Genomic DNA, 15,126 nt, shown 5'->3' on the forward strand with positions numbered 1-15,126 from the left:
TTTCAGGTTTTCCAGTACATTTCCTCCCGTTGTATTTTCTGCAATTTTCAGCTGACTGAAGTCCCTCTTGCATGTCATTAGTCATTCAGCAGAGTGGCGGTAGTGCTGACTGCTATGTTCTGTCCTCTGTGGTCTACTCTGCGATGCCACATGCGCCAAGAAGGACTGTCTATTTTGGTGTTGCTTCCGATGCAATGGCTTTTGCCTCGCAATCACACCTGCAGCCAGCCACGCTTTAACTCTCCAACTCTCTACAGCCTCACTTCAGCGGAGGAGCTGTGAACTAACTCAAAGGGCACAAGCTCTGTATGAAATTGAATAACCACCACACAGAGTGTGTTCAATCTCCATGTGTTGTGCAAACTCATGTAGCTTCTAGGCCCAAGCTATGGCTGAGGTGGACGAGTCACCAAAGCAAAGCCGCCCCAGCAGCACTGGAGTGTTTTAAGATGTAGCCTTTGAATGGCATTGAGATTTTGCTGTTCCTCATAGTTGTTGCATGTGAATGGCTCCCAGATTAGGCTATTCCCAGTAGGCCATCTAATAATAATAATAATAATAATATATGCCATTTAGCAGACGCTTTTATCCAAAGCGACTTATCTAAGACAGCAACACAACACACAGAGAGCCTAATGCTAAATTAATTTCCTCCCAAACTAATATCCCCACCGCAAGAGCGCTTATATTAAGGAGGAATGTGAAGATGTAGGCTAATCTCCAAAAAGTGTCAGGTTACATAAAGGAGAAAGGCAGGGCTACAAGGACGTGAAGTGAATGTGGCTGTTTTGAGTAACACAAATCAAACCTGAACTTTCAGTGAGCTATCTCTTACAGCTAGCCTGTAGCAGACAGCAAGAATGGCCCATGGTAGTTTCAACCTGTAATTCTACCCTGTCTGTTCCAACATGGAGGCCACCTGCTACACGTTCAGACTACTAAATACTGTAATATTGTGTTGATTGAAAATTGAACTTATGTTGATCTGTGTTTCACCTTGCTCTGATGTGATGTCTCTACAGCAGGCCAATGAAGCCCTCCACCACCAGCACCAGGTGGCCCAGAACAGCCTGCTGCCACTGCTCAACTCTGGGAGTGAGCCGGTGGACCAGAAGCCTGTAATGCCCATCCTCCTGGACCAGAAACCCCCTGCCAGTGCCGCCGAGCTCCTCAAAGACAATGTGGCCTGCGGGACTGGCAGCGGCAGGGGACCCATGCCCGTAGTAAAGAAGGAGCACAAGAGCAAGACACCCTTCATCTGTGGCTACTGCAACAAGGCCTTCCGTGACAGCTACCACCTGCGTCGCCACGAATCCTGCCACACGGGCGTCAAGATGGTGTCCCGGCCCAAGAAGACAGCTCAGACAGCCCCCACCATGGTGCCTCTCATCTCCACCCTGCCCAGGGAGAATAGTGGGCAGCCCTCCTACATATCCACCATCGCAGGCATCCTCACCACGGCCACCCCCTCTGTGTCTTCAGCCTCCAGCATCATGTCTCCAGCCTCTATGATCAATATACCCCAGCAGAGCCAGCCCAAAAGGCCTGCCAAGCCAGTGAAGAAGAACCACGGCTGTGAGATGTGTGGCAAGGCCTTCCGAGATGTCTACCACCTGAACCGTCACAAGCTGTCCCACTCGGACGAGAAGCCCTACGAGTGCCCCATCTGCCAGCAGCGTTTCAAGAGGAAGGACCGCATGACCTACCACGTGCGCTCTCACGACGGTGGAGTCCACAAGCCCTATGTCTGTTCCGTGTGTGGGAAAGGCTTCTCCAGGTAGGCCCCAGGTCCAATCATGCACATTCACAACCACTCGCCAGCTGCCATACATTTCAAGTATAAGTGCTTGCTATATATTACAAACTCAACTAATTCAGATCATGTAGGTACACGTTTGTTAGTCTACACATTCTATAGAGTGTTAGACAAGCATTTATAGAGACACTCTCTATCTCTGTGCATGACCATCAGTTGCTCGATGTGACATTAACGTGGTGCACGTCCCATTTGGCTGCTGCCCTCACGGATTTATACTAGCGTTGAATGCTCTTGACTCGGTGCCTTTGTGGTCCCCAGCATGTTTAAACAGTCACGCTTTAGAGTGCAGTTCAACTCCAGCGTCCAAAAGTTCCCCCCTGTGAGGACAGGCATGCAGGCAGAGAGGAGTGAGGCAGGGGGAGGGGAAAGGCGGCTTTGATTTGTGCGTCATGCTGTGGTTCCCGCCAGCTCGTCAACCCTTCCCCAGGGAATGCCATTTAAAACAGACCGAGGAGGCAGGGGCCTGGGATTTCCTCTTTTACACACACACACACACACACACACACACACACACAGCGGATCCCATTCTGCTCCTGTGCTGCTGCTTAAGGCCGTTACACACTTTACTCAAACGCAGCGACGGGTGTCGTTTTCTATAGTTCTACGTACTTTTGTGCGCCCAGAATGTATACCATGCGCCATCACTCTGTTTGCGTAGGGTGTTTAGTGCCCTTTACAGGGCCCAGTTTGTTTTAAGTCTAACCCACCTGGAATGACTGTTCATTCCATTCTTTCCAGGCATAGCCAACAGTGGCCGTGTAAGATTTCCTCTTTCAACATTTACTGCAACATCCACTCACTACATCCAGCTATGCGTCACTAGTAATCTGTGGGCGTGGCAAATTGACTTCGCTTTCCAAGAAGCAAAGGGCTCCTCTTACAGCTAGTTTAAAACAGTACTGTAGCAATGAGGTGTGTGCAGTAGGCTACAGTATAGGCCCAATACATTATTGCTGCATATTGGCTTTGCTTTATTTGCCCTGTTTGTTTGCTGGGCTGATGGTGTCTGCATCTGATGGTCAGTGTAGGGAAGGACTAGCAGACGTCCCTGGTGTCTGCATCTGATGGTCAGTGTAGGGAAGGACTAGCAGACGTCCCTGGTGTCTGCATCTGATGGTCAGTGTAGGGAAGGAGCAGCAGACGTCCCTGGTGTCTGCATCTGATGGTCAGTGTAGGGAAGGAGCAGCAGACGTCCCTGGTGTCTGCATCTGATGGTCAGTGTAGGGAAGGAGCAGCAGACGTCCCTGGTGTCTGCATCTGATGGTCAGTGTAGGGAAGGAGCAGCAGACTGAGCTCTCTCTTTCCACCGCTGACACTGACCAAAAAGGGACATCAGTCTTCCAGCTGATGGCGAAACTCATGTCGCGCCGCATTATTTCTGCCTCATGCACAAATTCATGTTAGTTCTATGAACGGAGAAAGTGAAATATTCCTTGATATAAAATAATTTTCGCAAATTGATAAACTTTCCTGCTCATTCATTCATTACAGCTGCAGTGTTGGTTGTAGTGTGAGTGGAAGTAGTAAGAATATACATTTTATGGCATTGTATTGAATAAAAAGTGCTGACAGTGCCGAGCAAGAACTTAAACATGAACTCACTCATAAAAACAACTGTTCTTTGCTGTATTCATTGAGTCTCTCTAATCGTATTATTTTTATTATGATTTTTTTAATCTGTCGACTTTGCTTTAGTTTTCTTTTACGCCTGCTATATTACGGCAGACACGGTAATCTGAGTCATCCGATTGGCCAGCGGTAGGCCTATAGTGCACTTGATTTGCTCTCTGGGCCCGCTGGGGAGGTGGACACATGAAATGGTTCAAAATGAGAACACTTCGCCTACCCGGTGTGCATTGCAACGGAACCGGGTAATCGAGTACATTATTAATCACGTACAACTAATCGTTCGAGTTTTCTCTACAATATTATAACCTTAATGTGCTTTTACTTAACTGATTAAATTAGGGGGGAAATGGTTTTATTCAATTTCTGTTAAAATGCTAAGAGAAAGTAATACAATTCCATGTGAATTCACAATGCAGATGGTCTGTCGTGCTTCCTGCGGAGAGAGAAAATGTTATAATTTATGATGCTGCTGCACTTGCTTTTCACGAGAGGGGCGCGTGCAGCTTTTTGTTGTCGTCCAATCACAAGTCATGTGGCAAGTTAAGATTTCAGTACTGGCTCCGAAGCAGCATGTGTATGCTACATGTTGTGTCTAGAGTTGCTAGGGCAACGGGCCTGCCTGCTCTGCTCGGAGAACAGGACGAGAGCATCAAGATGGTGGCAGCTGTACGAATAACTCATCCAAAGGGCTTTGACTTCTCAAACACAGCAGAAAGCTAACACAATATTATGCCCCATCTTAATTCAGCCACTCACTTAGATCAAATAGCAAGCTAATCTTAGGTGTGTGTTTTTCACACAGGAAAACAATCAAATAAAAATAAATTTCACCTTTTATTTAACCAGGAAGGCCAGTTGAGAACAAGTTCTCATTTACAACTGCGACCTGGCCAAGATAAAGCAAAGCAGTGCCACTAAAAACAATAGTTACACACAAACAAATGTACAGCCAATAACAGTAGAAAAATCTATGTACAGTGTGTGCAAATGTAAAAGAGTAAGGATGTAAGGCAATAAATCGGCCACTGAGGCAAAATAATTACAATTTAGCATTAACACTGGAGTAATAAATGTGCAGATGATGATGTGCAAGTAGAGATACTGGGGTGCAAGAGGATAAGTAACTATATGGGAATGAGGTAGTTTGGTGTGCTATTTACAGATTGGCTGTGTACAGTGATCAGTTTTTCCAGTCATTGGCAGCAGAGAACTGGAAGGAAAGGCAGCCAAAGGAAGTGTTTGCTTTGGGGATGACCAGTGAAATATACCTGCTGGTGCGTGTGCTATGGGTGGGTGTTACTATGGTGACCAGTGAGCTGAGAAGGCAGGGCTTTACCTACAAAAACTTATAGATGTCCTGGAGCCAGTGGGTTTGGCAACGAATATGAAGTGATGGCCAGCCAACAAGAGCATACAGGTCACAGTGGTGGGTAGTATTGGGCTTTGGTGACAAACCAGGTGGCACTGTGATAAACTACATCCAGTTTGCTGAGTAGTGTTGGAGGCTATTTTGTAAATGACATCGCCGAAGTCAAGGATCGGTGGGATAGTCAGTTTTACAAGGGTATGTTTGGAGGCTTTGTTGCGAAATAGGAAGCCGATTCATGATTTATTTTTGGATTGGAGATGTTTACAGTCTAACCAGACACTTCGAATATGTGGACAACTACAAATACCTAAGTCTGAACCGTCCAGAGAGGTGATGCTAGTCGGGCGGGTGCGGGCAGTGATCGGTTGAAGAGCATGTATTTCGTTTTACTAGCATTTAAGAACAGTTGGAGGCCACGGAAGGAGTGTTGTATGGCATTGAAGCTTGTTTGTTAGTTATCGAAAGTAAGGCGCAAAAACTAAACTTAAGAATGGGAAGCATAGAAATAGCACACATAGAATTTGGTCAGATCACCCAAAAGTTATATTACAGCTTTAAATGTTTTAACATTGAAACGTTAACACCCCTAGATTAAATAAGACATTTGTTTGTTGTGACCATTGCTAGTTTAAACTTCAGCTTAAAAACAGCTTGGTTGTATCTCCTCCATTTTTTGATGTTGGGAGTTGGTAACATTTGGAGGTGTTTCCATGCTTTGGACCAATCAAAATCAACTTGATACTCGTGTGTCATTTTCATCAACAGATCTGTGGTTTTGTATTCCTCTAACCCAGGTCAATCAACGATGCGGGGCCGTTTCTATGGCGGTTTAAAGGGAAAGACTCATAAATACACCATGAAAACTGGAACAGATTGTCTTCGGGGAGGGTAGATATTTATACTTTGTAAATTAATATATAGACCCAATTTTGTTTTGTAGACAGGTTTTTTATCTAAATTAAATTGGCTGTCACACTAACCTGCAGCCACTAGCTAGTTTGTCAGTTGACATTTTGAAGTTGGCGCCATTCTGCCCGCGGAGCAGTGTCTTGTTTATTTTGAGCAGCGTCCACTTTTTGACCATGGCTGTAATGACATTGTATTCACTCTAATCATGCTAAATTCTGAGTAAATTGTCTGTAACTTGTTAACCATATACGGTAGACATAGGATCTTGACTATTGTTTTTCCAATGTAATTCTCTGTTTTACTGAACACTTCTTTATGACCATTGAATGAAATAATAATTTTATGGGTTGGGTGAACACCCTACACCCTGCTCTCTGTCCAAACTGGAATCTTAGAGCTGGGCAGTTAAGGGAAGAACCCGGCTTGGTTCCAACACAGTGACGCAGAGGTTTATCAGCATATTGAAAAGTGAGGTCCGGCCAGCAGAATAACGTAACTCTGAGTCACTGTCAGACAGCCAGCCAGGTCTGCAGGCGCTCCCTATCTCTTCTTGCGCCCCTCTCTTCTCTCTCTCTCTCTCTCTGTCTGTGTGTGTGTGGTGTGTGGTGTGTGTGTGTGTGTAAGCTGCTGTCCTCCTCGGTTAAAGAAGAGAAGTCATTCTGGTTCACAGCACCTCTGAAAAGATTCCACTTGACTCATCTCCTTTGTAACAAAACCACTACCAGTGTGAAACTGTCTCACTTTGGCCCAGCTGTTAGTTTTAGAGTTCTCCACACCATTCCTTATGACAGTGATGAAATGATTTAGCTCCTAGCCTGTCTGCTGTTGTCCAGGTTTTCAGTCAAACTAATGGGAGCTGCGATGAATGGGATGTGTGAACAGTGGAGTCTCACTGGAAAGGTCAAAAGTTAAGAAACAGACTGTTGTGTGTCTATTAATATTCTACAGCAAGATTCACTTTTTTTCACCTCTCTCCTCCAGGCCAGACCACCTGAGCTGCCACGTGAAGCATGTCCACTCCTCAGAAAGACCATTCAAATGCCAAGTAACGGTGAGAGAGAGAGCTGTACTGTGTGGCCTTATTAGGGCCACTTGTCTACAGCTCATTATTGACAACTGCATTTCTGTCAGCTAGCATGAACTCTCCCACTTTGCACTTTCTTCTCTGCCGGCGCTGACAGTACTTGTTAGTTTCCAGCATCAAAAGGAATGATGATAACTGTGCCCAACAAGTGTCTTTAAAATGAGCCGTAATTGCAGTCGGTTCATGACACCTTACTCCAGTAGGCTCTGCCCTGTGGCCCCAGTAGATATTTATGATGATCTATAAGCCTTTATAGTTGGATATGTTCCTTGCAGTCTGAATGATGAAAGCTGGCTGTGTTAGATAAATGATTAAAGCTGCACTTGGCACAAAGCTGGGTGGCACTATGAATAGTAGTGTGCCTCTGGCCTGACCTTATGACCCTGTTCTCCTCTCCTCCCCCAGGCCTGTACTTCTGCCTTCGCCACCAAAGACAGACTGCGCTCCCACATGATCCGACATGAAGGGAAGGTCACCTGCAACATCTGCGGCAAGATGCTGAGTGCAGCCTACATCACCAGCCATCTAAAGACACACGGCCAGACCAACTTTAATTCCTCTAACAAAGGCAAGTCACGTTAGCCCTATCTCACCAGCCCCCCCCCCCCCCCCAACTCAAACTGTCTTTCTAATTTAATAGATTTTATTGATTTAATACTTTATTGTCCCTTTAGGTGAACAGCAGCTCCTGGCATACACATACACACAAAATCAAAAAACAGGACAAAGCCAACACAACTTCACTTATGGACAAGACATACGTTTGATCATGTAGTGTATGTGGACACCTATTCGTCAAACATCTCATTCCAAAAATCATGGACTTTAATATGGAGTTGGCCCACCCTTTGCTGCTATAACAGCTGCTACTCAGCTGCTACATTGGGGCGGCAGGGTAGCCTAGTGGTTAGAGCGTTGGACTAGTAACTGAAAGGTTGCGAGTTCAAATCCCCGAGCTGACAAGGTACAAATCTGTCGTTCTGCCCCTGAACAGGCAGTTAACCCACTATTCCTAGGCCGTCATTGAAAATAAGAATTTGTTCTTAACTGACTTGCCTAGTAAAATAAAGGTAAAATAAAATTGCTGCAAGGACTTGCTTCCAGTCAGCCACAAGCATTAGTGCGGTCGGGCACTGATGTTGCGTGATTAGGCTTGGCTCGCAGTCTGTTCCGATTCATCCCAACTGTGTTTGAGCAGGTTGAGGTCAGGGCTCTGTGCAGGCCAGTCAAGTTCTTCCACACCCATCTTGACAAACCATTTCTGTATGGACCTTGCATTGCATGGGGGCATTGTCATGCTGAAACAGGAAAGGGTCTTCCCCAAACTGGTGCCACAGATTTGGAAGCACAGAATTGTCTAGAATGTCGTATTCTGTAGTGTGAAGATTTCCTTTCACTGGAACTAAGGGGCCTAGCGCGAACCATGAAAAACAGCCCCAGACCATTATTCTGCCTCCACCAAACCTTACAGTTGGCACTATGCATTTGGGCAAGTAGTGTTCTCTTGGCATCCGCTAAACCCATATTCATCTGTCAAACGGCCAGATTAATTGTGATTCATCACTCCAGAGATGGCGTTTCCACTGCTCCAGAGTCCAATGGCGGAAAGCATTTTACCACTCCAGCCAATACCTGGCATTGGAAATCTTAGGCTTGTATGGAGTTCCTTGGCCATGGAAACACATTTCATGAAGTTCCCGACTAACAGTTCTTGTGCTAATGTTGCTTCCAGAGGCAGTTTGGAACTGTGTTGCAACAAAGGACAGACAATTTTTACGTGCTTCCCGTTCTGTGAGGTTGTGTGGCCTATCACTTCGTTCCTGAGCAGTTATTGCTCCTAGAGATTTCCACTTCACAATAACGGCACTTACAGTTGACCGGGGAAGCTATAGCAGTGCGGAAATATGACAAATTGCTGACTTGTTGGAATGGTGGCATCCTATGACAGAGTTTTTCAGTAAGGTCATTCTACTGCCAATGCTTTTGTCTATGGAGATTGCATGGCTGTGTGCTCTATTTTATACTCCTGTCAGCAACGGATGTTGCTGAAATAGCCAAATCCACTAATTTTAAGGGGTGTCCACATACTTTTGTATATACATTGCATTTTGTACCACCATAGCAACACCCACCTGTAGCACACGCGCCAGCAGGTATATCTCTCTGGTCACTCCCAAAACCAATTCTTCCTTTGGCCGCCTCTCCTTCCAGTTCTCTGCTGCCAATGACTGGAACGAACTACAAAAATCTCCGAAACTGAAAACATTTATCTCCCTCACTAACTTTAAGCACCAGCTGTCGGAGCAGCTCACAGATTACTGCACCTGTACATAGCCCATCTATAATTTAGCCCAAAAAACAACCTCTTCCCCCTGCTGTATTTATTTATTTAGCTCCTTTGCACCCCATTATGTCTATCTCTACCTTGCACATTCTTCCACTGCAAATCTACCATTCCAGTGGTTTACTTGCTATATTGTATTTACTTCGCCACCATGGCCTTTAAAAAAAGAACTACCTCCCTTCTCACCTCATTTGCCCACATCGTATATAGACTTATTTTTCTACTGTATTATTGACTGTATGTTTGTTTTACTCCATGTTTAAGTCTGTTGTTGTATGTGTCAAACTGCTTTTCTTTATCTTGGCCAGGTCGCAATTGTAAATAAGAATTTGTTCTCAACTTGCCTACCTGGTTAAATAAAGGTGACATAAAATAAATAAATAAAAATGACGCCACAAGCTTGGCACACCTGTATTTGGGGAGTTTTTTTCCCCCATTCTTCTCTGCAGATCCTCTTGAGCTCTGTCAGATTGGATGGGGAGTGTTGCTGCACATCTCTCCAGAGATGTTAGCTCGTGTCCATGCCTGGGCTCTGGCTGAACCACTCAAGGACATTCCCGAGACTTGTCCCGAAGCCACTCCTACGTTGTCTTGGCTCTGTGCTTAGTTGTTGTCCTGTTGGAAGGTGAACCTTTGCCCCGTTCTGAGAACCTGCTCCAGAGCGTTCAGGACTTCATCAAGGACCTTTCTGTACTTTGGTCTGTTCATCTTTCCCTCGATCCTGGCTGGTCTTCCTGCCGCTGAAAAAAACATCCCCACTGCATGATTCTGCCACCACCATACTTTACCGTAGGGATGGTGCCAGGTTTCCTCCAGACGTGAGGCTTCCGTCTGGCCACTCTACCATAAAGGCCTGATTGGCGGAGTGCTGCAGAGATGGGAGAAATTTTCAGAAGGACAACCGTCTCCACAGAGGAACTCTGGATCTCTGTAAGTGTCCATCGGGTTCTTGGTCACCTCTCTTACCAAGGCCCTTCTCCCCAGATTGCTCAGTTTGGCCGGGCGGCCAGCTTTAGGAAGAGTCTTGGTGGTTCCAAACTTCTTCCATTAAAGAATGATGCGGGCCACTGTTTTCTGGGGGACCGTCAATGCTGCAGACATTTTTTGGTTTCTTCCTCAGCCTTCACACTGTAACTATGTTTATTAATCTGTGAATTTCCATTTGTGAAAGTGCTGTATTTGAGTTGTGGTGATACAGGCCGTTAGTCAACATGTTTGATTCTCCTGTGGCTGTGGAACATGAACCATGTTCATCCCATCTGGAGAACACTGCATTACACATGAATCACTGCTCAAATGGTGTAGTCAATAACAAAGTATAATCAACATTTCTCAGATTCCTGTTTGTTACTCAGACAGTCGACGCAACAAGCCTTTCCCTGGCCACTGAAGGGAAAGCCCTTAGCTGCTATGATTATGCACTCTGCATTAGCTGCCATCTGAACGAGCACTGCCACTCTTCTCCCACGGGTCCACAACACAAGGCAGACATATACAGCACAGAGAACTCTACAAATAGGATATTGCTTGTCACCACAGTAATCCTATGACCCGTTCCGTCCTTTCCCTAAGGACGTAGGCCAGGGTGTGTGCCACTTCTGGTGTTTGTACCAACCTTGCCCACCTGAGGTGGGGCCTGTAGAGTGCACTGAGTGACACCCTGGCCCTAGCGCAGCAGCCTTGGCTGGCCTGCAGACAACCTTTTATAACACCTGTGTGTCTATTTCTGAATAGGGGACTGGCAGTGGAACTCCTCAGGGGGACAAAAAGGTAATAATAATAATGTAGCATTGTGTGAAAACCAAACCTTACCCCAAACCCCCTGCCTGCAACCCAAGATTACACAGTCACATCACACATACAAGTATAAGGCAAGGATAAATCGATGTTAGGATGTGGGTAAACTCCCAAAAGGGGGGCAGCGGTGCATTTCTGCCGAGAGCCAAATGTATATGGGAAAACGCTGCATGATAGTATGTCACTTCATTTACAAACATTGCATCATTACATTCCACAGAAATTTCTGTACACTAATTTTACAACTGTTTTACTATACCATGTACAGCAAGAATGACCGCTAGAGAGTTTTATTTTTACTGTTTAACCTATACATGATTTACCTGCTTCAGTATTTCTTTAGAAAAGCATGCATTTTTCGCATTAAAGAAGTGTGAAATGGATATTGCTATTATGGTCAGTTTTAGTTTAATTTGTGCTGCAGGTGAGTCAAGGCAGTAAAGAGAAGAATGCTGAAGGTGTATACTGCAGAAATACTCTGTATACTGCAAAAGAAAATCTATGCAAAATAGTCAAGTACAGACCGCATTCCTCCCTCTGTTTTAATGGTGGGGAATAACCAGTAAGTCTGTGTGTACAGGTATTTGTTTGATTTAGCAGTGAACCTTAAACACTATCCTCTATCCCATTCTCTAGACAGTAATGATGTCCACAACTCTGCCTCAGCCACACCTGTAACAGGCTCCGCCACCATCACCACGATGAACCGGGGGAAACTCCATCAACAACCCCGTCACCTTAGCGTCGCAAATGAACATTTCCACCAACACGGTGAACGTCAGCCTCCAGCACCCAGTCACCATCACTGGACCCATCAACATCGCCTCGATCAACATCCCTACCACGGCACACATGAATATTGCCCACCCTCTGGCCATCAGCACCCCAATGGCCATGACAATGTCCGGGCCCCTCAACATCGCCATGAGGTCCATGGAGAGTATGCCTTTTCTGTCCCAAGTCCTGCCTTCGTCCCCACCCTGGTAAAAAAAAAAGGTGGAGAGAATTAGGCAAAACGAGATGATGATGCCTCCTCCTTACCTCCATCTTTCCCCAGCCCACTACTCAGACCTGGAAATGAAAGTTTAGCCTACTTGTGCCGTGCAGCGGGAGAGACCCTCCCTGTCACATGGCTCCAACCCAACCGATGCTACATCACAGAAAAGGGAACCAGAACAGTTGTGTAGAAGTTAGGTTGGGTTTTGTCTTATCTGAATTACTTCAAAATTAGATGTAGTGAGTCGAAGTGTTCTACAGTGATGCCTACATTAGTCGGGATAGGATGAACAAGAGGGGGAGGACTCCTCAAGTCTCGCTAAACGCCCATACCTTTGCAATTGGAAGATCGTTTTTAAAAGCACTAATGCAATAAGTATGAATTGCTGGTTTTCTAGTTCCATAGGTTCTCTTACAAAGCCAGTGGGTGTTTCTTGTTTTTATCTATAGCCTGCTAATCAGTATTTAATATTTTTAGGAGAGCAGTCAAACGAAAGGGACAAAGACTTCCATTTGGACGGAAGGTTATTTTTTCACAGCTGTGAAACTTTGTTTTTCAAATAAGAGGTCTTGAGGTACATGTTAATGTATTCTCACCATCAATAATTGAATCTGTATTTTGTTGAAGTGGATATCTGGAAATTGTCCCTCTTGACTGCTAAATATATGTACAGTTAGTTTTTTTTTCTCTGTGTTAGGGATGGCAGAGGTGTGCTTCTTTTGTTTGGTCATCAGTTGACGTAAATTGTTTTACACAACCTGAAAGAGGACTGAATTGCACTGAAAGCATATCCCATGTGTCACTTAACTGCAGTATTATCAATGATCAAATTGGAGTGTTAGGTAACCAGCCTACATAATAACAGGGCCATCTAGTGGCTTGCAAATGCCATTGAGGAAATTGTCCTGAAGTTCACAAATGTGTATTTCTTTTATTATTATTATCACATTGGTGATGGTTTATAGTTTTGTTACAAATATTTGATACCCTTTTTAATATTGGTTTTGATGATCCTGATAGTATGGACATTCTGCTCAGATAACACACTGAGAGTAGCCCTGTAAACTTTTTGTTTTATGTTATTGAATTCACATCTAACAAACTTGATCCTTTTCTCATGTTACCTTGTAAATATTTAACCATATACCTTTTTTTGCTAAAAGAAAATGTAGAAGTCCTTAAGACTAGGGATCTAAGAACTCTTTAATTTTGTGAACATAGCTGTCCATTTTAATAATCATGTCAGCAAACTATACTTTCAATCAAACATCCATTTTCTCCGCCTGTCTCATGGTGATTTATGGATGAGGTGACGGATGTATTTAGAACAAAACACTAATGGTTTTTGAGAAGTGTATGAAAGTAATGTACTACTAGATCATGTTGTAGTGTGATGCAGACAATTTAGTTGAGCCAACATGGCCTCGGCAGCACATCTCAGGCATTGAGACCCATAGATTACTAGATAAGACGTTCTTACTTGGCCATATCACTTTTGCAAGGTTTCTGTGCTGTGTGAGGTATAGTATTCCCTGAAAGATCACACAAAATGCAGGCACATTTTTCCCACAAGTTCATTCAAAGAAAATCCAATGCTGAGCGTTTTCTTGTGCATTGAGTAGATTAACTATAATTTCATGTTCTGTTTGCCAAATTTGATACATTGAGGTTCAAATAAGGTAATATTTTGAATGGAATATTTCATCATTTTAAACTAGAAGAAAATAACAATGATTTGGAAATGATTGGACCTCTGTGAAGGCATTGAATGTATATCTTTGTACAAAACTATTTTAGTTCTGAGAATGTCAGTTACAATAGACATGTGAAAGATAACCTTTTTATAAATATTTTGTATTAGAACATTAACAATGGTAATTTTGTATATACCTATGAAGACTAGGCTTTCTGATTAGCAGAAAGGTAAAACATTCCTACATTTTTTTTAATGTATGTTTGAAATTATTATGTAAACATGCTCAATGTTTTATGTGCCTTTTTTTATTTGGATTGTCTAAATAAAATAAAACATGATGGGTGGGCTTTGTGGCTGTGTGCCATTTCCTGGTGAGTGAGCCTACACTCATACCCCACAGTAGTACAGATGTTCACACACTTTTTTGACAACAGTCGTGTTTCCTCTTGTCAGATTGCTTTGTGCCTTTTTTGGCTTTTAGGCCATTTGGGGCCTTGTTCTGTGATTTGAGACACCAAGGGGCTGCCGAGTGGCGCAGTGGTCTGAGGCACTGCATCTCAGTGCTTCGATTCCAGGCTGTATCACAACCGGCCGTGATGGGGAGTCCAGTAGGGCGGCGCACAATTGGCTCAGTGTCGAGTTAGGGTTTGGCTGACGTAAGCAGTCATTGTAAATAAGAATTAGTTATTAACTGACTTGCCTAGTTAAATAAGGGTTTTTAAAACAAAAACTGTCCAGTTTACCAGACACAGATTAAGCCTAGTCAGACAACATTTTTCAATAGAGATTCACCATTGAAATTGCTACCTAGTCCAAGTCTAAGCTTTGTTTGTGTGTTTGTGCGAAACCTGATGGGTTTGATGCTCTATTGAGTTACTGATGATGTGTGAATGACCTTTCCAGTCTTTATTGCCTGCTGCAGAATAAGTTACTACTGTTTTATTCAGGTCAATTGCCCACTCATTTTCAGCTGATCCTCCTTTGATGTGTACACAGTTCAAGGTGGCTAGATGATGCTCCCTATTTAAAATGGTAAAATATTTGAAGAGATAAAGGAGATTAGTCTTAAATATTGCATATTGTTTTCATTTAGAAACGATCTACAGTATTTGGTTAGTATATTCAGTAGACTGATATGTAGGCCAACATTCTGCAGTGTTGCAGTATTATGCTATCTCAGCTGACCATCAACAGCTAAAATTAAATTAGAGTTTAATTGCTGTAAACGTTCTTGATATTTATCTGAGAGCCTGTCATAGCTTACACAACCAAAAACCCAATTTCATTCAAGTGTGACCATTCTTAGAGGCTCAGTTTAAATTGAATTGTGAGTACCCCAAATGAAAAACAAGTGTGGGAAGAAGGAAGCAGGTGTTTTTTGTTTTGAGCCTTTTGTCTGTCTCCTCTCCAAAAGAGAATGAATACAACTATTTTGGAGTGAATCTATTATGAATTAACACATAACACCAGTTAATAACATAT

At 43.8% G+C, this 15,126-nt stretch overlaps 1 pseudogene; it reads left to right on the top strand.

The window, feature by feature from the left end:
• The window catches only part of LOC124008548, a 40,100-nt pseudogene extending 26,110 nt beyond the window's left edge, over window positions 1–13,990 (top strand).
• Window positions 13,991–15,126: the final 1,136 nt, after the last annotated feature.

This window comes from Oncorhynchus gorbuscha, linkage group LG02, assembly GCF_021184085.1.
Source record: "Oncorhynchus gorbuscha isolate QuinsamMale2020 ecotype Even-year linkage group LG02, OgorEven_v1.0, whole genome shotgun sequence".
Lineage (NCBI taxonomy): Eukaryota > Metazoa > Chordata > Actinopteri > Salmoniformes > Salmonidae > Oncorhynchus > Oncorhynchus gorbuscha.